Here is a 25,753-nt window from a genome sequence, read left to right on the forward strand (position 1 = left end):
AGGAAAATTGAGGCCTTCCTATTTTTCTGGGCCATCTCTTGGCTTTGCAATTTTTCAAGTTTATTTATAATCTGTCTTAAATTGACAACATATAGTTTGGATTTGAGGCTTTTGACCCAAATTGAAAATCCTTTCTCTTTGAGGGTGTTTAAACCCATTTACATTTTTCCCTTGATTGTCATGTGTGAGCTTTAAAAACTGATGCTTTGTTTCTTTTGTCCTCTTTCCCTCCGCCATCTTTTGTTATAGGGCCAAAACCACATTTTTATTTTCTTTTGCTCTGCTGATTTGGAAAGTGCTCAGCCAGCTTCCAGAATCTATGTGGGCTTAAATAAAGTTCAGCATCCTCAAAACCATAAGTGCCCCTAGTTACATGTAGTCGGTCTGCCTGGTTCCTGTATGGAATGATTAGTAGCCAGGTGCTATTCAGTTCACGTGTCCCCAGTGTGACAGTCCTGAGGGGGTCGTTCCCATTTGCCCTGCTATTTTGGGATATGTGAATGTCCCACCTTGCCTTCTGAAGCTTGGCCCTGCTGCAAGTCTGGGGCCTCCTTTCTTCTGCCTGTAGCCTCTAGCCCCTGTGGCCCTCCAGCCACACCCCCGTATGCTTCCTGATCTTGTCTGTGTGAAATGCCACCATCTTTCCCTCATCCACACTGTATGCTGCTGATAGGTGGGAGTCCTGCACACAGGTTAGACATGTGTACACATGTTCTGCATGTGAACCTAGCTCAAGGCAATGACCCTGTGGAAGTATGCATTATCGGGGGAAAGGGAGTACCTGGGGGAATTGAAGAGCAGAAGTGGAGGGGTACAGAAGAGACTTGAGTCTGGGGAGGCAAGGAAATCCAAGCTGCATACAGGGCACAGCGCTGTGGGACAGAAGGCGGGGCGTTCCGCTCGCTAGTCGCTCTGGAAGCAAATGACACTCTGGGTGGACAAGTGACACTCGGGGAGGACAGAGTCTGGCTCTGTCATTTAGGGTTGGCTCTTTCTATGGTATTACACTGTGGCATGTGTGCCATTTGCCTGGCGCAAGGGATGCTGATCTGAGGACCGTACGTCTCCTTGTACCAGAGAAGACCCCAAAGCAAGGAGACCAGATTCCAGTGACTTGTCCTCCAATGCTCTCTGGTCAGGGACTTTCCACCTCAGCATCATCCCATTATTTCGCCTTTCCTTGGTCTCTTGTGCTGCGCTTACAATGGCATTGGTTCTGAACTTGCATCCCAGCCCACCCATGCCCTATAGAACATTACACAGCATCCTGTACTTCTCTGTTCTGGAGTCAGCCATTTCTTCCTGCCTTACAGTGCTCTAGTGGGGACCTTCACACTTAGGTATTGTCACTCCGCAGTGGCCCACGACTGCCACTCCATGGACCCCTGTGCTTCATGCAGGCTCCACCCACTGTGATGCCAGTTCCCCAGCTCACCACGGCACTCCGCAGTGGGCGTTCGTGGATCCTTGTTACTGCCTGCCACTCCACACCTACACTGGGGTGCCACCAACTTCTCCCTGGCTTCTCCTCAAAGGACCCAAAGCCCGTTCTCTCCGCTCCACCTCTGTGACCTATTTGCCATCTGGTTTTCATTTGTCCTTCTTGAGCTCTTGCTCTCTCCGCCTGCCCTCGTTACCTGCAATGCCTTCTTTGCACAAAACACGAAACTCACTACGGTCTTTAGCAACTGGTAATATCGCCCCTTTGCTCTGAGGGTAAAGTTCAAGTCCTTTCATGAACTTGAATGACCCACGCTCCATCACGGTGGCTCCTGGAGCCACCTACCGGGTCCCATCACAGAAATGCTTTAGACTGCTGTGCTCTGCCCATCAGCCCCACACTCTGCTGCCTTCTCGTCCCTCTATTCAGGGCTCTGCTTTTGCCTTACACTCTCTACTCATCTCCTCTTCCTCCCTGAATCCTTTCACTCTTTCTCGGCTGCTCAGAACTCAGGAGATGTTTCCCCGGTCTTGCTGAATACTCCTTGCTCTTTTGCAGCCCTTCCTTTGCTCCTTGAAACCCAGGTTCCGTGGAATTCATTTCCACGTGGGTCTTCCCTGCTATGCTGGAATCTGCAGCAAGGAAGATCACCACGATGTTTTGCTCTGACTACATATTCTATAGGTGTTCCATAGTTGAGACAGAACACATAGAGAGTCATTGGGTAGAAGAGAGGATTTGGCCGTAGGATGAGATGGTGGGGCGGTGCCAGGCAGGCATTTGATGTAAGAATTCAGACCTCCAGGAGAGGCGGCCTGGTTTTGGATTTAAGAATGATATAAGCAGTGATGCTCCAGCCAGTGTGGAGAAGTAGACTGAACAAAGAACCACATGGCATAGAGAGCTGTTTCACCCACTTGGGAGCAGGGGAGAAACTGGAGCCCTGAGTACCAGTCTACAGACTTGTACATTTAGAGCAGGCATGCAGGGCTGTGGCTCAGTGGACACTGGCCTCCATGACCTTGATGGATGGCCATGTCCTTTGGCAGGCAAGCACAGGAAGCTGCCTTGGCCTTCTCTGGGGACAATCAAGCCTCAGAGTTTTATTTACATTATGTGGCTGTGCTGTGTAGACAGAGGCACCCACCATCCGGGGGAAAGGGTCTTACTAGAAGCTGGCGAAGTACTGGCCCTCTGATCCCTGAGTTTGTGTCTACATTGATGGTACATCGCAAGGATGACCATAGTGTGGATGGGCCTGGTGGGTACCACCTAGAAATCTTTCCCATGATATTCTATGCCGTTACGGTGTCCCTTTTGGTCAAGATGAGCTGACCATTGGCCCTTGTTTGAGCAAAGACTAAGCCCATAAAGTTTGGAACATGCTTAGCACAGCAGTTCACCTTTCCAAGTTGGCATGGCCTTCATGGGATGCGCTACCTCAGAGGAGAGATGACGCCTCTCCTTCAACACTACTCGACCATTCAAGGACAGTGTGTTGTTCACCACACCTGCTTCCCACTGCTAAATCAGGCCTCAGAAAAGCTCTCTGGAAGTGACGCCAGCTTCAGGGACGAGGCCCAGGTTTCTAGGGGTCAACACCATTCCATGGTTCCTGAAGAGATGGTAGACTATGGAACGTAGGCGTTATGTTTTTGACCTATGTAACATGGTCCACTAACTCTCAGTATCCAATCCATCCTCGGAGGGCACCCCGGAGGTGTTAACAACCGCGAGGAAGAGAATCGATTCATCCTCACACCGCTCCCTCCGTGTGATTTCTGTTGCTATGGCTGATATCTGACCTACAGCAAGACCAACATCTTCTGGGCACTCAGTGAGCCCTCTGGGGGAGTTTTGGTACCCAAAGACATGGTTTCCCATGTGACAGATGTACGAGATGTCTGTGTGACATCTCCCAGCCAGCTAGCTCTGCAGGCTTCATGGAGCAAATTCTCCTCCAAGGGGGAACCTACCTGTTTAGCGGAATCTACCTGTTTAGCGGAACCTACCTGCTCTGAGCATTGCAAAGATGCTCCCTGCTCCTGGTGAGCTGTCATTTTGCACCAGTGTGCAAAACTCTTCTCCAGTTTAAGTGCAGCTCCATTGGCGCCTGTAGTGGCAGTATGCTGTGTGGGGATGAAACGGTGGTTTTGAGTTTAGGGAGCAGTACGTTTTTTTTTTTTTTTTTTTTTTTCACTAAAACGTCAGAGGGACTCCTGGAACCGCCTTTGATGGGATCGTATGTGCCATTTTCATTTCCTGGTGACATTTCCCCCCCTATGGTTACAAATAAGTTTCCCAAGGAGATAGGACAGGGCCTCAAGCCCTGATTGGTTTGCTTGGCCTGATCTAACTAGCCAAGTCATCTTTTTGGTTGCATATCGGCCATTTGGCTTTCCTAATTTCGCACCCCTCCTCCATACCCACGTTAGCTCCCTGCCATGCATGCCCTTAACTCCTACTGTGTCCAACTCCCCATCCTTGTAGCACTCAGTGGTCATTTAAGCAGCAATAAGGCCCACAGCATAGTTTGTCTGCAGACTCTATGGGCTTTTTGGAAGAGTTGTCTGTTTCTGGGATGAGTTGCTGGTGTCAGTCCTGACATGAAGATGAGACTCCTGGCTTGTGTGTGCCTGTCGCATGATGCATGCATTGTGCCCAACCAGACTCGACTTTCCACCAGCTCAGTGGCCCCGAGGGCCCTCTGGACGTGCCCTCAGCCTTTGTCCTCGGCGTCTCTGTGTGGTACTTGGAGAGATAGTAGACCGTATAGCGTACGCTTTATCTGTGACGTATGTAACACGGTCCACTAACCCTCAGTATCAAATCCATCCCCGAGGCTCCTGGAGAGGACGCTGTCTTCGGGGAGACGCCACTAGACTCATCATCGGGGCTTCTCCATGACACGGGAAGAGATGGTTTTCATATGGCATGGTTTCTTTGCTGCATGGTGGGAAATGGCGTAGTCTCCCTCTTCCTCTGTCAAGCTCTGCCTTGGGAACTCTTGCCACCTCTGGGGAGGAGACCATGATGCTTTCTGGGATCAGTGCTATTCATGACCTCAGTGACATGGGTGTCTAGGCAACTCTTGGTTAGTAGACTCCATGATCTGCTTGTCAACACCAACCCTGAAGAGGTGTCCCGAGGCAGCCTGTAGACATGAGCCTTCTTACAGCTGTCCTGCCATTATGCGGTACTTAAAGAAATGGTTTACTGTCCCACATACATTTTGAGTATGTACGTGGGATGGTAAACCGCTTCTTGGTATCCAGCCCAACCGTCCCGTCCATACCATCCTGGAGTAACCCTGAAGTGAGAGAAGAAAGCCTGTTGGGACTCACTCCCTACATCGGGCTGCTTAGCCAAACATCTCCGCTTTTTGTGTGCTTTTCCTGTTAGTTTTTGTGACACAGTGTTGCTCTCAGCTTCAAGGTGACAACAACCTCCAGGAAAGGTGTCCCACGTCCCACGTGGGCATGCCCCCTCCCTCCACAGGACTTGGAGAAGGGACCCTTGGTTCCACAAATGCCCACGATCAAGGGACGCTGTACATTTTCATCATCTTCAAAGCTGTCTTCAGAAACCTTCAAGACAGTATGCCCATGGAAGGGCACATACGTGTGCATGGCACAGTGCCGAGCACGGTACATGGAGGCACACTCATTTTTTCCCACTAGTGCTTCATGCACAGTATCTTTTTTTCCCATATCACATCTAGCCATCTGGAGGGAGATGATTCAACCTGGCTCCTCCATGAATACCCCTAGTGACCCCATCATGTGGGTTTACAGATCAGACTTACTTCTTAGCCTACTTCTCCTTACCTCCAACTCAGCCTTGTAGAACTTGTTGAGGATGCTGCCAGCCTCAAAGCAGGGCATTGCATCAGCAATGACCTCACGGTACCCGAAGAGGGCTCAGGCAAACTGCATGTGTGTTATTAACAGCGTGTGTAACGTGGCCTACTCTTTTCAGTATCAGCTTCAGCTCAGTGTCTCGTGAGGTCAGGCTAACCTCAGGGGCCAAGGCAGTAGGACAGGTGCCTTGGGGTAGATGTTGACGCGCTTCTTGCTTTACTTACAATGCATGTTATTTGTTCCACCTTCCCATAACAGCGAATGCACCTTGGGGGCTTCTTGGGGGGGCAATATTTCCTAGAAGGCTCAGCACTAGTTACAGGGTCTTCACTTCAGGTTCTTCCAGACTTTTCTCTGCTCTGTTAACTGCATCTGCAGCAGGCAATGCATGGTGGTCTCTTTCCAGCACTGCATCTTGCCTCAGAGTGCTTCCTGGAAGTGATACCCATGAGAGGAAAAGACACCAGTCCCTACACCACCCTCTCTCCGTGGTAGTTGAAAAGATGGTTGACCATAGAACATGCGCTACCTCTGTTTCGTATGTAGTATGGTCCACATCTTCTCAATATCAAAGTCAGTCGTGGAGGGCTTCCTAAAGGCCAAGAAACTTCATGGGAGATGTCCTGGTCTGGCTTCAGCACAGTACTTTGGGAGATGGTAGACTGTCAAGTGTGTGCGTTGCTTATGGCATGTGCAGCATGGTCCACCACATCTCAGCATCAGCCAGTCTCCAGGGGCTTTCTAGAAGCCATACCAACTTGAGAGCAGAACTTGGGCAATAAGAGCTATCAAGCACAAATAACCCAGTGCTTAGCTGCAGGCCATATTCATTATCTCTGACCCTGGCCATTTGATCCACAACCAATACTTGGCATTCAAACCCAGCCTTTACAGGGCATCCTGGAAGTCACAGTGGCATTAAATATGAGTTTGTGGTCATTGCCCCACTTGCCAGTTGCTGGCAATTTGTGATACACATTGTGAGGGCTTCTTGGCTGTAACACCAAATTAAGAAAAGAGAGCTGGGGTCAGCATTACCTCATGGTATTTGAAGATGTGGTTGACCATGGTGTGTACGCTTTATTTATGACGTAGGACACATGGTCTACTTCTTCTCAATATCACATCTCGCCTTGGAAGACTTCCAGGAGGTGACATCTGCTTTGAGGAAGAGCCAGTGTCCCGGTGTCCCTACTGCTGCTGCTTGGTACTTGGAGAGAGGTGGTCCGTGGCGCGTTCGCTTCATTTATGGCGCACATTACACGGTCGACCTCTTTGCGGTATCTAATCCCGCCTTGCGAGCTTTCCTGGAGCTAACACCAGCTGCGGGGTGGGGACACTAAGTCTGTGCTAGTGCAACCCAGCGGGTTTGTCTTTTCTTGTGTCTGACTATAACTCTTGCGTGGCAGCTCCTTTCTCAGCAAACTTCTCTGGCTTGGCTGCTTTGTGGGCAGGGGTGGCTTGCAGACGAGGAAAGTGGCATTGACATGTGACATATGTGTAGGTGCATGAGGTGGTTGACCAGAGAGCACACGCTGTATTTGTGCCGTTTGTGACCTGGTCCACTAACCCTCAGTATCTATTCTTCCCTTGGAGAACTTCCTGGAAGAGATGTCAACTTTTGGGTGCAGACAATAAAGCAGCTGCCCTCTGCTGTACTTGGAGCCAGCATCCTCAGCATTTGTGACATGTGTGTCCTGATACAGTATTGTTGGACAGGGTTTCTGTGCTGCCTTTTTACTTGGAGTCCTTCCTTGCTACAGGGCCATCCAAGTTCAAAACAAGGATCATGTTGTCATCTGACCAGAGTGTCACAATTTATATATGACACAAGTCACAGGTCAACTGTCCTAGCACACTTCTATGCTAAATCCATGGGAGGAATCTGCTTTGGTTTGGGGGATGTGCGCCTTTCTGTGATTACCCAAGATGGTGGCAAAGTCCCATGGCCAGTCTCTGCTGTGTTACCACTCTCTGTTTGTGATGCAATGTCATGATCATGCCCTGGAAGTCTGCTCTACTGGGGCATGTAAAGGGATGGCTGTCAGTTATATATTCAACTAATGGCTTGCTTGAGTACTTTGACTAACATCCAGTGTGAAACCCTGCATTCTACATGCCTGCCAGATCTGAAGGTCAAGTTGGGGAAGTATCCGAGGTAGTCTTGTCAGTGTTCATTGGTGGTACTGGAAGAGAGGTTTTCTGGGTCTCTGTTTCTTTAATGAGAACGAAACACACCCAGCTAACCTTTTTTTCAGTATCAGATCCCATCTTGGAGGCTTCGTGGTCCAGATCCCAGTTTCTGGGAAGGATGGTCCTGTCAGCATCCAGCCAGGGGACCGGAATAATTGGTTCGCCACAAGGCCAACGGATTATCGTGACTTCGTGTCCTTTGTTCTCCTAACTCTTCCAAGCCTACTTAATAGGCCTACCAGGTGTGAAGGTCAAGTTTGGCAAAGGTTTGAGAGGTAGCCTTTGTCAGTGTTAATTGGAGAAACCAAGAAAGGTTCTTTTGTTTGAAATATGTCTGTTCAACCTCCCTCCCCCATCAGATCCCACTTTGGAGGACTTGCAGTCCATGCCTCAGCTTCCACTGAGGAGAGACTGAAGAGTCTCAAACAAGTGAGTGACAGAGCCTATCCCATACATCAGATTTCTGCTGCCTATGCCACTAACCTTGAATATCTTGTCCATTCTCAGGAGGACTTCTCAACCAACGTGGTGTTCTAAACTTGGGGAAGGTGATGGCCACTGAAGACAGTTCTACCCCAGATCACACAGGTGGGTTGCACTCATCTGTGCATCTAACGGGTTAGACACAGCCATCCCCACGCATATCTAGACTGCTTTGGAGGCACCGTAATGGGCTGTCAATCAGCCAACCCACAGAGCAGGATTGCCTATTGTACAAAACACCCACTGTAACAGATGGTGCATAGACCCATGCCTTTCAGCCTCCAGAGTATCCTGAAAGCATGCCCTGGAGACAGTGACACCTTTGGGAATGAAAAGCTGGTTCTGAGACCAGGAAGCTCCTTGAAGTCCCCGGGACTGGCTGAAGCTGGCCCCTGTTCTAACCGAATGCAAGAGTAGCCTTATTTTTACTGTAAAGAAATGCTTAGTGTTAAACCAACTGGAGGGACACTTTGTCCTCAGCCATGATCTGATGAGATTTGGGTGATGGACCGAGCACTGGATGTGGCCCACTAACTGTGGTGTCCAGTAGACTCTTAGGAGTTGCTGCCAAACATTGAAGAAGAGTTCTGCTTCTGTATGCAATGTGGCTTTCAGTACATGAGGAGAAACTTTGCTTTGTGACATTTCTCTGGGGGCCAGGTATTCTGATAGCCCCTGGTCCGTAGCAAATACCTGGTTGGAAGGCTTCCTGAAACAGACAGCAGTTGCCAGCTCTAGACCAGGTTGAATAAGTTGAGGAACGGGTTTTTCATGTTGTGCGTGGCATCTGGCACACATGCCAGGATATTTTGTGTGAGAAACGTGCTCGGGGTAGTTCATCCTTCAAGGAAGACAGCGGTTCTCAGGTAGCTCTCAGTCTACGGTGCACCGGTAGCCCCTGCCTGATTTGGTTGTCTCAAGGCAGGAGTTCATGACTCTGGTTGTCAATGGAAGGCTAGGCTCTTCCGACTTCTAGCCAGCTTTCTCTGTCAGAAGCAGGGTGTCCACAGTGCTGTGGGTGGTGGCATAACCAGCTTGCCTGTTTAGCGGGTACTCAACTCTGCTGCTCCCATCTGGAAAACAGTAGAGAGTAGAGAGTGTGCCTTTCTTTCTCCCAGGGTCGCTGGGACACACACTGCTGGGCTCCAGCAGGGTCTCTGTCCTTTGTTCTTTGGGGGCAGGGGAGAGGACATACTGGCACATGTGGGTAAGAAGAAGCCTGGAACTTTCTACCCTTTGTTTTCTGACCCCTCTCTCCTCAGTTCTGACATGATTGACCCCACTGTTGGGATGACTTTAGAGACACTGTATCTCACCCCCACCCCACCCTCATTTCTACCCCCACCCCACCCCCTTGCTGCGAGAGAATTATGATCGGCCGTTTTCTAACAATAGAGAACCGGTCTGGGATTGGCGCACACATTTGGCAAGTGAGTTTTAGGAAATGAAGTATGTTTTTATCCCTAAATCCCACTCAGTTCCATGGCCAACAGTGCAGTCTTCTGTTGGGCTCCATCTAGGGGTGGGACCTGGCCAGCTCCCTCTGCTTTACTCTGCAGGAGGTGACGGGGGGCTCACTTCCCTTCCCCTGACTCCATAATGTGTCTGTTTTTTAGAATCTTACCTTTCCTGGAAACCGCCCAGACTCAGAGCCAGCTTCTACATTGGACCCGAGGGCTGTCTTCCTTCAGACCACCCACCCACCCACCTCTTGGACCCAATATCTGAGGATCAATCCTTTATATGCTGATGCTTTTCTTCAAGATGAAGGCTGCTGTTTCCTGGATATCTCCTGATGCCCTTGTTCCCTTCTGAGGCCCCTACACCTGGAGAAAAAATGAAGTGCAAATGGTCTGTGTTGGTGGGATATGTTCTCAGGCGATTCTGCTGACTGTCAAGTTTTAAAGGGCTTTTGGTTGATCTCCAGGGCCCACTGAACCAGACACTTAAGGCATACCCTTCCACCGAGACTCATGACATCTGGTGCCTTGCATCTGTGAAGACTCGACAGTTCCGTTTTTGTTTGCCTTTGTTTGCTTTCTGACCAGTGCTAATTGATACTCGAAGGAGAGGTAGTCCGTGTTGTCTTCTCTTTATTTATGATGAAACATACACGGGAAACCTCTTTTTTAGTATCAAATCCCACCCTGGAGGCACTTCCTGTCCCTGATGAAGCCTTCAGGGAAGGGAACTTGACTGCTGTACCCTGGACTGTGGGACTTGGGGGCATGGCTTCAGGACTTGGCCCTGGAGGGCTGGTCAAGTCTGAAGAAGTGCCAGGGTCTCTGTGGTGGTGGGAGGCTGCTCCCTGTGGCTTTGGACTGTGAGGCAGCCTCTCCAGCCGGGTCCTCCTGGAAGTAGCTATAGGACATGCCACATGCCAGCAGGGTGATCGAAGGGACTGCAGTGCCCACCGATTTCAGGGTAGCTGTGAGGACGGTAGACCGGTGACGTGCACTTCATTTATGCTGTAGGTCACCTGTCTTACTGTCCACCAGCACCCACATCGTCTGTGGGATGACGTCATGGTGCACCTGGCAGCTGTGAAGAAGATATGGCCGGGATCGCGGCCGGTGTGAATCTGGGTGGGGGGGCGGGTTACTTGTTAAGGGGATCTATTATTATTTTTACTTGTGTGTTTACACGTGAGTATGTGTGCACATGGCGGGTGGGTAGGCATGAGTGCGTGTGCATGCAGAGGTACACATGTGGAGGTGTGTGGTGTCAGGTGTCTTCCGTAGTCATTGTCCCCTTTACTTCTTGAGACAGGGTTTCTTGCTGAACCTGGAGCTCCCGAATGCTGGTGCTCATCTCTACCTCTCTGGCTCTGGGATTGCAGGTATGTACAAAACACCTGGCCATCTTAAATTTAACCCAGGTCCTCATTCATCTCCCTAACTCCTCTTCCTCCCACTTTTTAGTCAGTAATGTCAGATCCTACCACAGGGGGCTGCAAGGCTGAGTACAATTGGCTTATGGGAAGCGCTATTTGATATCAGTACCCATGAGGAGACCATGTGCTCTAATGTAGGATGTGTGCGGTACCTGGTATGGGTACGCTGAATCCTTAGGTGGGCCTGGTTGGTATGTGTGAGCCAGCCCTGCTGTGTGGTACTCGAAGAAAAGCTTACCATGGGTGTGACGGTATTTTATGGTCTATACCCTTACAGTGAAGAACTCCGTCCGGGGGGAACCTCCTGATTGTGTTGCTTTAACCCAAGCAGGCCAGCAGAACTCCCGGTGAGTGATGAGTACTTTTAGCCCAACATCAAGCCTACATCTGTCAATAGACTTTGCTCATTGCCATGTCTGTTGTTCAATTTTGCTCGTCTTCTGAGGATTAAACCCATTGGCTGCTACCCACACAAGTTCCTGACTAGGACGTGTATTCAGGATGTGGCATCTTCCTAGGGGAAGCACACTGGGGTCAGCATCAGTGGAAAAGGTATGACAGAGTTTTTTGTTTAAAAGCACATATTTTATTTACACGTGAGTCTTGCTCTGCTAATGCTTGGTGTGCCTTCCATACCTAGGAGGAATTCCTGATGTATAACCTGCCCTGGGGGCGAAGCTGGCTCCCCCTCCCCCCACCAGGCTCCTGGCAAGCAGTTCTTATAGCAATGGCAGAGACCCAGAAAGTAAGTGAGACCCCTCAGACTGGGACTGTTGTGTTTCAGTTCACGGTGCATTGGCCCAGCCAGTGTAGGGCGGGGAGGTGCCCTGCACCCATCAGGTCATAGTGGGTACCTGTGTCCATTCATGGGCAACCCACCATCTCCATGGAACACCTGCGAAGTTTAGCTTCATTCATGTTCTTTCACAGGTCAATCTTCCATTTCCCTTCGTCCCTGGGAAGCCCAGGCTCAATGTAATCTGTTCTCTGAAACTCCATGTGGGTTACATATAGTTTTGTTAAGCAATCATTGCCTGGTTCTGAGAAAAGCATAGATATCTTTTTACTTCTCATCTCAGGAAGACCTCCTTGGCTTGGGGCTCTACCGTGGTACCCAGGTTGCTGTCCACTTCTCTATGGGCGGGTGTGACCTTAACTGGTGGGTCATGGGATGTTCCTCCAGTCTTACCGCGGATCTACAGCTGAACTTTGGGGAGTCAGTATCGTATCCTCCGGTATTTGAGGAGAACTCCCACATGATGACTAAGCCAAAGCCTGTCTACGAGATGCCAATTCTGCCTGCGTGGAGCGGGCACAGCTGTGAGAGCCCCCTAGGTACAGCGGGGCTGCAGCGTGATCGCCTGCTCACGCACAGGAAGTAACGTCAAACGGCTGTAACGTCAAGCTGCAGGGCTCCGAGCTGCTGATGACGGTGCTTAATGAGAAGTTGCCCGTGTTTTTTTCGCTTTATGTGTGACGAAACATTCGCGGTGCACTTCTTCTTCAGTACCCTATTCTACATGGAAGACTTCGGCGCAGCTGCCAGCTTCTGGGAGGGCTGGTCAGTCCACGCAGTGGGAGCGCGCGGTTGAGAGCTCCTCTTCATTTGTTCCCTGAGATTTCTTATCAAGAGTGGGTTTGGGTTGGATGGGCCCTCCCACTCCTCCACTGCACAGCCCCTTCAGCTGTCTCTTGATTCAGAGATGAGACCGTAGCCCACAGGGCTGACGAGATCGAAGGAGGCGCTTGTTGAGGCCTCTGGGTGAGGGAATAGTTCTTCGTTTCCGTGAGAGCTGCCCGAGAACCCTCCACGTTCCCTTCAGCCACTTTATGTGGTGAAGGACATGAGTTTGAAGGCCAGCCAGACTCCAAGAGGACAGTACCCAGGGCTCTGTAGCGATCTAAGGGGAGAGAGACCTATGTCACAGGGGGCAGATTAGAGAGGCAGAAAGGAAACCTGGCACCTGCATGGAAACCTTCCCCGGAGCTCAGCATGTCTGTAACCCTGTATGTTTTATGAGCCTGGACATCTCCTTTTTGTGTAAATCAGCTTGAATTTTACCTTACTGTGAGAGAAATGGGTGACTCTTCATTGATTCACCAATAAGTGTAAGTGGCATTCTTTGGATGATATGTTCTCTTGCTTGGCTATTCCTGTTGTCCCCTCTAAGATAGGTTTCATACAAGGTCGCTTTCTTTTGTGGGATCACTGGCTGTACTTGAGCTATATTCGTGCTTTAAGTTCGCAATGACATTAACACGCACTAATGTCTTTTCAGGATGCCTGCGGATGATCCACAGCCATTACCTTTGCAGACCTCTCGCCCTCAGAAGCCTGGACTCTGCTGTTCCTATCCCAGCCCTGGGCTTCCCAGTTCTCCACAAGGTCTTTGCCATGTTTGCCAAGTGGCATTCACTGCTGTGTAGGGGCAGCTTGCTTGCTGGGGAACTAGCAAGGGGGAGGGCATCTTACTGGGGAGACCCAGGAATCAAAACAGCCAACAGGCAAACACTGGGTTATGCTGTTCTGGACTTTGTCACCCAGTTCTCTGTCCCCCCCCCCCCCAGCTCTTAGAAGGGGGCCCAGAACTCAGGAAGGAGAGTCTGTCTTGGAGTCTGGCACCATCCCATTTCCCACGCGTGACACGCTCCAGGGACACAGACAAGCATGGAAACCCAAATTGCAGACTCCTCGACCTTGATGACCAGGTTCTCTCCACCAAGACTTCCTGGGACCCTGCGGTAGGGAGGGTGTCTGGGCGGGATTGCTATGGCCACGTTGAGCGCTGTGCCACCCACCTGTGCTCGGGAACCCCCTCGCCCTGCCCTCCTCCAGCCTCACCCCACCCCACCCCTCCTGCCTGCCCCTCAGCATCCCTTCCTTCACACCCAGGCACACTGCTGGAGCAAGCAAGAGCTCATCTGTGGTACCTGAAGAGAGGTTGCCCGTGTTATTTTCGCTTTTATTTGTCACGAAACAAACATGGTGCACTTCTTTTTCGGTATCAAATGTCACCTTGGAGAGCTCCCCGTTGGCCAATGGGAAAGGACCACTTACTGTTTTTCTCCATGCACATGGGAGCATTTGCCTCAAAGAAGCACAGCCCCCTATCACCTCCACCCACCCCCATTGCTCAGTGTGTTGCTGGGTTCAGGGACGCTTGGTGTCTGTCTGCCCACCTCCCAGGACAGGTATAGCTGGTAAGGGAAGCCAGGAAGAACACTGCTCTTGTGGAATGGCGTTCAGATAAAGGAAACCCAGAAAATGATCAAATCAAAGGACAGATAGCAACATAATCAAACAACCAATACAAGCCAGCCACCTCCCTCTGGCGACAAGTGCCTAGGTGTCAGGTTCAGATGTCTCCACCACATCTTGTCACTTAATGGGTGTCACACACACACTGTGACTCTAGAACTAAAGACTGCCCCCCCCAATGCAGCTCTTTTCCACCATCCTGCCCTGTCTTCACAAGCTGTGGTCTTTGATGCCATCAGCAAGGCCTTGAGGCCTGTGGGTGCTGGCCAGGGGACAGCAAGCTGTCACCAGCCACTGCTGTCTGTCTCTGGTCCCCGTTAGTGCCCACCTCCCATGAGCAGGTGTGAGGCACTCTCAAAGACAGTTTTTCCCCAGTGATTTGTCATCTTTGTGGCTAATGTTCTAGGGTAGAGTCGGAAGGGGTGCTGTGCAGAGACTGTGTGTGTGAACCCCTCATCCATCCCCCTTCCCTGGGGTGGGGTTGTCTCTGAAGCTGTGCCAGCTTCAGAGGGGGTAAGGGTCGTGGGATCATTCTTGGGTCACACGTAGCTGTTTTATTATAAATTGCTTAATTTATAATGAAAGCTTTGGGTATACTTATGTGTAGCTGTTGTCATCACCAAAGCCCAGCAATGGCATCATCAGAGATATCAGTGTCAGCCACACACTTAGCTCTTAGTTCATACCAGCTCAATGATGCCTTTGCCTCCTGCTCTGGCTCTAGCTCTTCTTTGGGCTCTGTCCTCATTGCAAAGGATGGAAACACCTTTAAAAAGCAACAGCTCTCCCTTTATGTCCATGGAGAAAGATCGTAGGGTGCAGGACAGGCACGGTCAGCCCATTTTCTCAGGTTGAAAGTCCCTTTCCGCCTAGTGGGTACTGGCCTCGGTGCTGGTGGAGCAGTGAGCACGCCATACATTATATGTGTGACACCTGCCACCCAGCCCAAGGCCCCTAGGCCCACATGCTTCTGGAGAGGAGTCTGACCCGGATTCGCCCAAAGAATGCAAAGAAGACTTGTCCAGCAGTGCCTGTTTGACATCTGAGGTAACCTGACTTGTCCAGTTCCCTTTGACAGCTAGCCTTGTGCTCAACTGGCAGACTTCCGGATGCTGTTGCTCACCACTCCAGGCCAGGTACGTGTGGGCCTGGAGGGAGCCTTCCAGCTCTAAGTGTAAAATGTTCTCTGGACATAAAACTTGCTGTCTCTTTCACAGGAGATGCCTGTGTAGGACTGTGGCAGCTGACCTGGGAGGCTCCAGTGAACATTGTCCACCTCAAGGTGTTTGCACATGGAAGATATTAAACACTGACCTCTTCTGACTGAGCACAGAGTCTTCCCTTGAAGGGCTTTCTGTACCCGGTGTCAAGTTCAGGAACATGACGTGGGCATCAGCCCCTTGCTAATGGTATGTGAGCAGGTGGCTGGCCAGATGGCAAGTGTTCTTTGTTTATTTATTTTCTTATTTTGAGACTTGAGAGTTTATTGAATGAATCATCCTATAATCTAATTTCCCAAGGCAAATCTTTCCATCACATTACTTCCTTTTTAATTGATTGGCACGTGAACAAAAAAATATGCCTAGCATGCTTTTCAGATTTTGAGAATTTTAACGTATATAATTTGTACTTCCTAGGTTCCTGAAGATCTGAATAAATGGACAAGCACGAATGTACACTGAAATGGCAACAGCAAACACAAGATGAAAGTGGGGATTGTTATGAGGTGTTACATTCATTCTGATATTTATAGTGCAACTCGTTGAGCATAACTTTTCAGTAACTCTAGCTTTATTTATTTATTTATTTATTTATTTATTTATTTATTTATTTTTTATTGTAGCCCAGTCTAGCCTGGAATTTACTGTGTAGCTGTAGCTGAGGCTGACTTGGAATTTCTGATGCTCCTGCCTCTGTCTTCCAGATTTTTGCATCAAAGGTGTGGCTACCATAACAAACTTTAAAATGTTTGCTGCTCTTGCAGAGGGCCAGAGTTCAGTTCCCAGCACCGATGTTGGATGGCTCGCGGTTGCCTACCAGATCCAGGGAAGCTGATGCATTCTTCAAGTCGTCTTGGGCACCCACATACACAAGCACAGACTGACAGATAGATTCTCTCTCTCCCTCCCTCCCTCTCTTTCTCTCTCTCTCTCTCTCTTTCACACACACACACACACACTTTTTTAAAAAGTTGGAAAGTAACTACCGAAGACACCAGGCATTGACCTCTGACCTCTACATGCATACACCTCAAGCACATCCACAGAAACATGTGTATGTGTGCATATACACACACATGAACCTAAACCTAGTTGGAAATTGTGTCTTGAGAGCACACTCAGTTCACACATAGCTACACTGGCAGCAGTTACTCCTGGGGTCAGGAGAAATGGACACAGTTGCTCCAGGAACTAACAACCATCAGACCCCCCCTAACCAACTCTCTTATTTCTTCCCAGGACCTCATGGCTTCGTGAAGGCTGTACAATACATGGAAACAGCTTTGTTCTGCTGGTAAGTGAAGGACATATGTCCATGTGTTTAATTAACTTGAAGAAGTTTATGAAGAATCATGTTTTCTTCTATAACAAGCTGCAGATCCAAGGGAAAGGCCTTGCCTCTTGGTAAGCATCAGTCATTGTCTGTCCTTCTTGCCTTTGGTGACCCATCTTTTGGGGGAACCTATGGTCCCCCCCAAAGGGGAGGTTTTCTTTCACCTGGCCAGACTTTGAGACTGGTTCTTTGACAGCTGTTGGGTGGGGGTTGGGGGGAGCTGGTCCTAGGATATGTGTTCTCCTTGTGGGGAATGCCACCTGGCCCATTTGTTCTTAGCATTGAGGCTATGTTGAGGAAGGCTCTAGAAGCAATTGGCTGAGATGGAGTTCTCAGTGCTTCCTGTATGCTTTAGGGAGGCATGTTTTCTTTTAACCAAAGATTTGCAGTGTTTATATTGGTATGCCTCTGTGTCTGGCCAATTCAAAAGAGATTTTCCAGGAAATTGAGCTAATGTTGAGAGGCCTTGACAATGTCCTGATAGTGAGTCATAAACATCAATAGACCCTTTGAATCTTTCCTAACAGTCTATCACACTGATGCTTTGGACCTGTGTTTTTGAACCTCTGGACTCATTCCGATTCTCAGAAAACGTCCTTGGTGTCTTCATTGATGCATGGAATGTGTATGGATGCTCCAGCAGACACTTTGATGAGGCCTCTACCAAGGGTACCCAAGATGGGCTGTATGGAAGTAGAACTGGCTTTGGGAACAATGAGGGGACAAACTCAGTGACATAAACTCTCTGTAGGGGCTGGGTGGGGACTTAGAGGGATCCCACCAGGTCATATGACAACCAGGTGTCATGCTTAGCTATGAGGTGGGCACTGGGTCTCCACATTCTCTTGTGTTGTTGATGTACTACTTGTAGGCCAGGGTTCTCCAGGCAGAGCTGTTCAGCTTCTGATATCCAAAAGGTGAGTGTTTCTTCTATGCCTCAGGTTAATCATAGAGGTAACACCCACATTTTCAGTATCTCTGGTTACCCTGGGATGTTTCTGAATGCAAAGCTACTCAGCAAAAAGCATTTATCTCCTCTTTCCCCACCTAGGGAGCAAGAGGGGAGATGGATCCCACAACCTGTGCTTTCCACAGCAAGGCTGGTTCTGGAATCTGTGTCCTCTGTGGGCTGTGCCGAGGGCGCCTGTCTGCTGTCTTCTTCATTTCTGATGGATCGGGCCTCAGCTCTGGCTCTTCAGGTCTAAATCCTTTTGGTATTTAAAAGGTGGATATTCCTTCTATGTTTATGGTATTTATGATTAAACATAGAGGAAATTTCACGTTTTCAGTGTCAAATGCTGCTGGGAAATGGGCCTGAACTGAAGCCACCATCAGGGCAGTGACAGTACAGTTGCCCCCTCCAGGGTAAGTAGGAAATTGGTGGTCCACAGCGCACGCGCCAGACTTGTAGGTATCCAAGGGCCCCAACCAATCAGGAAGAGACTCTGATGAGCTGCTGGCTCAGCCAGAGGCTGGGGGGTCTCTTTCTGAACTCTGTGACAGCAAATTGGTCTTTCTCCTAGTTTCCCTTCTGCTTCTGATAGGTTGCCCTTAGGTCGTGCTTTCCAGGAGTGAGCCCTGTTTGGTATTTAAAGGGTAGATTTTCCTTTTATGGTTGTATGCTTGCTGCGTAATCAGAGAGGGACATCCATGTTTTCAGTCTCACATGTGACTCAGGAGCCGTGATCCACCAGACTGGGCTCAGGGCCCTGCAGGTAAGTAGAAAGATGGTGGGCTGCAGAACATGTGTGTTTCTCATATCATATGTCTGCTGGCCATCATCTTTAAAAGTCTCCTTGCCTGTGGAGCCAGCCTGGGAAACAGGTGATGTCGCCTTACCACAATGTTGTCTGGGCCTGAGAACGAGCCTTTGTGTGTTGTAATCTGTTTCAGAGGAGCCATGCACCACAGCTGGTCCTTCCCGGAACTCAGTCCTTCTTTGGTATTTAAAAGGTGGATATTCCTTCTATGGTTACGTGCTTCCTGGATAATCATAGAGGAACATCCACTTTTTCAGTATCAAATGTCGCTCTGGAACTATTTCTGGAAGATCCTGTAGGGCCTGGGGAGGGGGAAAGTTCATCGAGTTCCTAATGAATGGGGTGTGGCCATGAATAGTCTCAAGAAGCCAAGTGATAATATGGACTGACATATTGCATCTTTGGGGCAGCCCTGCCTGCCCAATGGGACTTCTGTGTCTACCGACGCAAGCACAAGTTTGAAGCCTCCTGGATCGAATTGTTCTTTGATATTTAAAAGGTAGATTCTCCTTCTATGAGTACAATATTAATGACTAATCGTAGAGGAAAATCCACGTTTTCAGTATCAAATGCTGCTTGGGAAACCATCGAGGATATGACGACGACGTCACAGAAGAAAGCATGCTAACCGTCTCCCTCCTGGGTTCGACAGGGACAGCTAGATGTGTGCTTTGTGTGATGTGTGCCTATATGCTAGCTGCTCACAATGATGTGTTTGGAGACCTCTGTGCTCTTAGTATCTCTTCCCTGACCTCAAACCAAGTTGCTTCTCTGTGTGATCACCATATTTATAATGTGTTTTCTGGAACTGACTTGTTTTTCTGGAGCCAATCTGTCTAGGAGAACACCTTGGGTAAGGGGTATCTTTGGAGTGACCCTTTGGGGGGTGTGGGGGGAAGGGACGTGTGTCATCTGCAAGTGCTGACCTCCAAATCTGTCCACCTCAGACTTACTGCTGGACTGTCACCACGCCTGTCATCGCACCCGGACCAGCACTCCACCCAGCGCTCCTTATCGTTTGCTACTTGAAGAGAGGTTATCCTTTGTGTGTTTGCTTTACGCGAAATGAATATGCAAGGGCAAGCTCTCTTCGAGGAGCAAATGCTGCCTGGAAGCAAGGCTGGTGGCCTGGGCCTAGCAGAAGGGCGCAGTCCCTCCAGGGTAAGTAAATGCATGCTGGGCCACTGCGTGGGCTCTTCCTACACCTGACTTTCAGGATCTCATGCATGTTTCTTGAAAGAGACAGGGAGCTCATACCTTGGCAGAACTGACTTTCTCTAAAACACTGCCTCCCCTTCTGACAGCTCTTCCCTGTGTGGTGCATTAGGTGACAAGAGCCTCAGCAGCTAGCCAGTGCCCATTTAGATGTAGGTTGTATGCCCTACCCACCATCTATAGCCAACCCATCCTTATGGTCAGTCACCTTTAGGGTTTCCTGTCCAATTAAGGGAAAAGGGGTTGATGGATATCCAAAGTAAAGATGGTCCCAGAGGCTACCAGGACCGTGAACCCTCCATCCCCAGGTGCCTGGCTATAGTGTCATAGCATGATTTACTAAGATAATTTGGAGAAAGCTGGTATGGGGTGGAGGTGGGATTTGGTCTCATTTCCCTTTGTTGAGCCTTGTACTGGGCGGGTGTTTAGACCTCACTGCTCCTGTGGTTTTCTGAACTCCCCAGTGCCGACAGAACGGTCAGTGGTCTTGCCACTATTCTGGTTTGGGGAGGGAGGTGGGTGGAGGTTCTCAGAGAGCTGACTTCCTAGTTTTTCTTCTTTCTTGAATGATGCATGTTGCTGTGGGTTCTAACCCTGTTCTTCCTGTGACCATCTGTAAGACTTCCTGGAGGCTGTGGCTGCGGGCACAGATGGAGGTTCTCTTTCCCAGGGTGGTTTTACAGGCTCTAGAAGGAATGCCAATCATTCTCCACCACTTTCTGTCAAGTTGCACAGGATTCCCCGGTCTTTCGGAAGATCGTCCTGTCTTGGAGTGATGCTGAGAAGTAAACCAACTTAAGGGCTGGCTCCCAGGGTGCACAGTGCAGGGCCAATCCAGCTGAGGCTTGCCTCCCCAGCCCCTGTGCTCAGCTCAGGTCCTCTGCTCTGCGGTTCCCTGGCTCTCTCCTCGCCTTTTCTGGTCTGATCTCTGAGAAGAGGACGCACTCTGTATGTTCACTTCATTGATGGTGAATATACAGAGAGGCACTTGTTTTCAATCAAACGCCACCTGGGCAGCACTCCATCCATGGGACTCTTTTCCTCTAGAGGACGCCCTCAGGTCTGTGCCACACTGTCGGGGTGGGGGAGGGGTGAGGGGTGGCTGTGCCTATTGAGTATGATAGCCCAACAGTGCTTTGCCCTTTAAAGGACAGTGGCACCCAGACCTGACGTCTGTCTGTAGCAAGCCATCTCCGCAGCCTTCCTACTTACAGCATTAACCTCAGAAGGGAAACTGTGGTGTTGGCCTGTCCCAGCTGTGATGCAGATGATGGAGTGTCACAGGATCTACTAATTTTTGTATAATGGTTTCAGGCCTGATCCACCAATCTCCCAGTGGGGGATATCCTGCACGTGGTACCTATCTTCGAGAAGAGGCTGAAGTGTGTAGCTCCTGCTGCCTGTTGAGTGGTCTTCTGTGGCTGTATCCATATCAGAAGGAGGCATTTGTAACAGTCCCCCTACCTAAGGAAGCAGACCAGCTTATCAGAGAAAAGTGAGTGTTTCTCCTGGCCATAACACACTCTGCACACAGAGCAGACACTGCCTGCTCTTCTCTGAGGAAGAGGTCCCAAAGGAGGAAGGTGGCATGTGGAGTTTGACTCCTGTATTAGTATTGACTTTCTCCTACTTTTGTCCCATACTAGTGTCTGGCAGAGTTAGTGGCACAGGGTCTGGTCCTGGGAGTGACATTCATGTCCATGACTCTTAGGGAGGCAGGAAGGACCTTGGTGTTGTCTCTTCTATGAATTCATTGGGTCCTTCTGCCCTCTGTGTGCAGTGTACCAGCAATAGAGGAAGGATGTTAATGGTCCATCGCTAAGGAAAAGACTGTGGTCCTAGCCAGATCGCCCCTCAGAAAGCAGGAAACTGAGTTCTGTATTTCCTGAGAGATCTAGGAAAGGTCCCCACTATTTCCCAGCCAAAACTCCTTGGATGGAGAGCTGACCAGGGGGCACACATCTGGCAGGTGGTGTTTGCCACCTGGTGGGCTGATTATGAATCTCCCATCCCTCCCCAGGCTAAGTCCCGGGCGACGAGGCTGACCCTGTGAATGCTAGAGCGGAACCTGCCCTATGCTATTGTTTGGTACTTAAAGCGAGGTTGCCCTTTGTATATTCGGTTTATTGACATGGAATATACAAGGGCAAGCTCTCTGTGAGTATCAAACCTAATCTTGGATCCAGTCCACACTCAGCGAGGGATGTGGTATGTGTGTGCATGACCGTGTGTATCCATTTTGTGTGTGACCGACTTGCTTCCTGGGTCTCCATTTTGCACTGATTGCTTTATGGTTGCAAGACAACTTCAGAAAAGGCCTTGGGAACATCCCCTCTCCTTGTTCTGTGTGGGTGGGTTCCAAAGCATGCACTGTGTTGTGTGTAGCTTGGGTCCCTGCTTCCCAGGTGGGCAGTCCCCCGCCCAGGTTGATGGCCAGGTTTTTGGCGGTGTGGGCCGTTTTCGTTTTGTTATATTTCTTGGTTTTCTGTGATGTTCTATCGTGACGTAGTCCCTGAGTGTGCATGTTCTTGCTTGGTGTGCGGGATGTGGTCCGCTAACCCTCGGCATCTAATTCATCCCCAGGACCTCACCTGGAAGACATACCCAAGGCAGTGGTCCTCCTTTCCAGGCCAACCTTTGGTACTTGGAGAGTGGTTATCCCTGTCCTCTTCGTTCCACTCATGTCGAATCGTACAGGGTCATCCACTTTTTCAGTATCAAGTGCGCAGACTCCGCAGCCTGGCCACCTGCGCCTGGATCCTGCCTCTGACACTTCCCATCACACATCCTTGGGCAAGGATGTCGTCATGCTATGCTCGTAGTCTCATGTGTCACATGGGAGTCAAGTTGGGGTCTGCTGCATATGGCTGCTGGGGCTGGAAGAGATCAGGCTCTCTCATAGGACTAAGCGCAGAGCCTAGGCTCATCGCTTCTCACGCGCCAGCCAACTCTTGTGTGCCTTGAGCTGACTAGCGGCAGCTGTGGTGGTGTTAGCAAAACCTCTCCTGGGATTTGGGAATCAATATTGAGACAGAAGTTCTCTGTCTGGTACACGAGTGGGTGTTGGAGCTTAGAGTTTCTGCTGGACTTACAATTAGACCAAGGAAGCTTGTAGTTACTCAGCAGTGAAGCCATTCCAGCAGTGGCTTCTGGAACAGGATACCCCACGAAGGGGAGTTAGCAGGGCCGCAGGATGACAGTGCCTGGATTCTTGACCCCAGCCACCTTGCGAGGTTGCCATGCTGAGTGGGGAATGGGTTCTAAGGGTACGTCACCTACCTGGTGCTTAGAGGAGCCATCAGTAACACATGCATGCTGCATGCGTGTGTTGTGTGCAGCCAGGTGCTAGGAGCGGTGGCCACTCCCAGGGGGCCAATGGATGCTGGTGTTCCTGCTCTGCTTCTGTTTCATACTTGAAGAGAAATTATCCTTGGTGTGTTCGCTTTTTTGGATGAATCATACAAGGACAATTTCTTTTTGAGTATCAAATACTACCCCGGTGGACTTCCTGGATGCCAAGATAGTTCTGTAAGAAGTGCATGGGTTAACCTTACCTGGGCAAAGGGCAAGGCAATGTACAGCTGGTGTGTAGAGGGTGCACTGGGCTCCCACCTCAGGACCTCACCCAAAGGATCCAGGGGCTCCTTGGTGGTGCCGCCTATATGGCTTGGTCATGGAAGGGTACCACAGCTTTCATGACTTGGAAAATCCTGATTTCTTTTCTTTTCTTTTCTTTTTTTGGATATGATACTGATCTCAGGCCCCTGCCTCTTGCTTGAGAGTGTGACTGGCTCTACAAGTGTGTCCTTGGCTCTCATTGAATGACACTGACCCACTCACTAACCATGGGAGATCATGCCGGAGGGGCCCCTGGCTTTGGAGGAGATGCTGAGATTTTTCTTAATGCTGTCATTCTCTGGCACACTTGGAGGATGGCTGTCTGTAGTGTGTTCTCTGTATCTATGATGACTAATGTTGGACAACCATTGTTTCGGTTATCTGACTTTGCTTCAGAAGGTGCTAGAGCATGGTGCTGGCATCAGCTGACAGACATGGGTGCTGCACCAACTTTATTGAGGCTCCTTCTTAACCAATGCAGTGACCTCCGAATGCAAGCTCCTTCCTGTGTGCTCTCACACGGACAGCTTTGAGGACTCAATAGCTTTGGTGGCTTGCTTCGCCGTGCTTGGTCTAGAGGACACTGGGAATAACTTGCCTGTCTGTTCTTGCTGTTAAGTCCTTGGGGAGGTACTGGGGTCAAGCATCTCTCTAGCTAGTCAGAGCTTGACCAGGGGCTTCTAGGTCCAGCACCCACTCTCCTTAGCATCCATTCTGAGCACAGCCTTCCTGTGGGAGATAGAGGGTTAATGCGGACACTCCCTGCCACTGCTGCTTTCAGTCACTCTCTATCTATTTTGATGGCTTATTTGTGATGGGCACAACATGGCTTCTTTTGGGCTGACCCTATCTTAGATGTATCTGTGGTCAGCGGCACATCTTTTCAATTCATCCCAGCACATGGGTGTATGGACAGTGTGTGTGTATGTGTGTGTGTGTGGACTTGCAGTGTGTGCATGGCTGTACAAGTTGTCGGTTAGAGTAGGGTCTCTCAAACTCCTCCGTGCTGCTAAGATATTCATCACCTAGGGATCTTGTTAAAAAGCAGATTCTGATTGAGGGACCAAGATTCTGCATTTTTAGCAAGCTCTCAAGTGATGCCAATGCTGCCGGTCTGTGGACAACACACGTAGCCACTGGGGGCTGGAGATGATGCCGTGTGTTACTTGTGTGTGTGTTCCATTTCCCCCATCATGAGCTTACATCCTGGAGCCAATATGCTACCTTGTGGTGATCAAACTGGACACTTGTGAAATGCCACCTTCCGCACAAATGCCATGTGATTATTCTTTCAAATCAAATCATGCCTCCATGGGCTTGCCAGATGTAAGAGCCCCTTCAGGGAGGCACTGCCCATGTCAGCCCCCTGAAGGAATTGTCAACACCGGGTCCGCAGACTAGAGTGTTATTGATGACTGAGGCCGTCTGACTCTGTAACCCTCCGTTTCCAGTTAATCCTAAGGAGCCGTTCCCGGAATCACCGCTTCTGGGCAAGAGGAATCGTGTCTGCAGATACCGGCAACACTGCATGTTGTCAAAAGAGGTATCATCCAAGATGGCCCTGGCCTCTGTGATATTCCTCCAACTTCTGGCTTCTTGTCTTCCAACTTTCCTCTCAGGGAGAACCAGAGGAGGTGCCCTATTTTCTGAGCTCATTTACCCTAGGGAACCTCCTGAACTTGGCTCTAGTTGGTATGGGTTTTGCTATGAGGCAGCGTGTTGTTGGCCCTGGGACCAATGTGTAGCAGCAGTGAGTGGCTGATGTCATCTCATGTACTTTCTTACAGGCTGTCGGCATGCACCTCTCTGACTAGGGATTAACTCATCATGGGAGGAATCTTCTGAAAGCAGGGATAGCAGTGGGCAAGAGAGTCTGGCTTTCCTGTCACAGCTACCTGAGGATATTTGAGGTCATCCACGTTATGTTTGTGCATTCATCACAGTTAAAACACACAGCTTAAAAACTCGTTTGGAATATCAATCTCCGAATATCAAACTTTTTTGAAGGTCCTCCCTCACAAGAGCTGTGAGATTGGGTGTCTTGCATGAGCCTCAAGTGGACCTGCACCTCCTTCAGGACACTGCTTGGCTATATTGCTGCTGGGGAAGAGCCCTGGGAAACCTGGTCCAGCCTACAGTGAGCTTGGTGTGTTTTCTGATCACCTTCGCTCAACTGCTCTACCGGTTTTCAGTGCCAGGACACACCCAGTGGGTGAGTTGACCCCAGGACTGCAGCCTTCCCCAGTCCAGAGCATGGGCAAAATCCTTTTGCAGCGGGTAGGCAGTGGGGAGAGCCCATGACAAGTCACACCCTCTGTAAAGACTCCCCTGGAAACAGTCTGGTTGTCAGGGTCACATCTGACCTAAGTAAGAGCACCCGAGCACCCCAGGAATTCAGGCTTGACTTCTCCCGGGGTAACCCAACTTGGGTTTTTTTTTTGTTTGTTTGTTTTGTTTTGTTTTGTTTTTGTTTTGTTT

The sequence above is a fragment of the Phodopus roborovskii genome, unplaced genomic scaffold, assembly GCF_943737965.1.
Source record: "Phodopus roborovskii unplaced genomic scaffold, PHOROB, whole genome shotgun sequence".
In the NCBI taxonomy this organism is placed as follows: domain Eukaryota; kingdom Metazoa; phylum Chordata; class Mammalia; order Rodentia; family Cricetidae; genus Phodopus; species Phodopus roborovskii.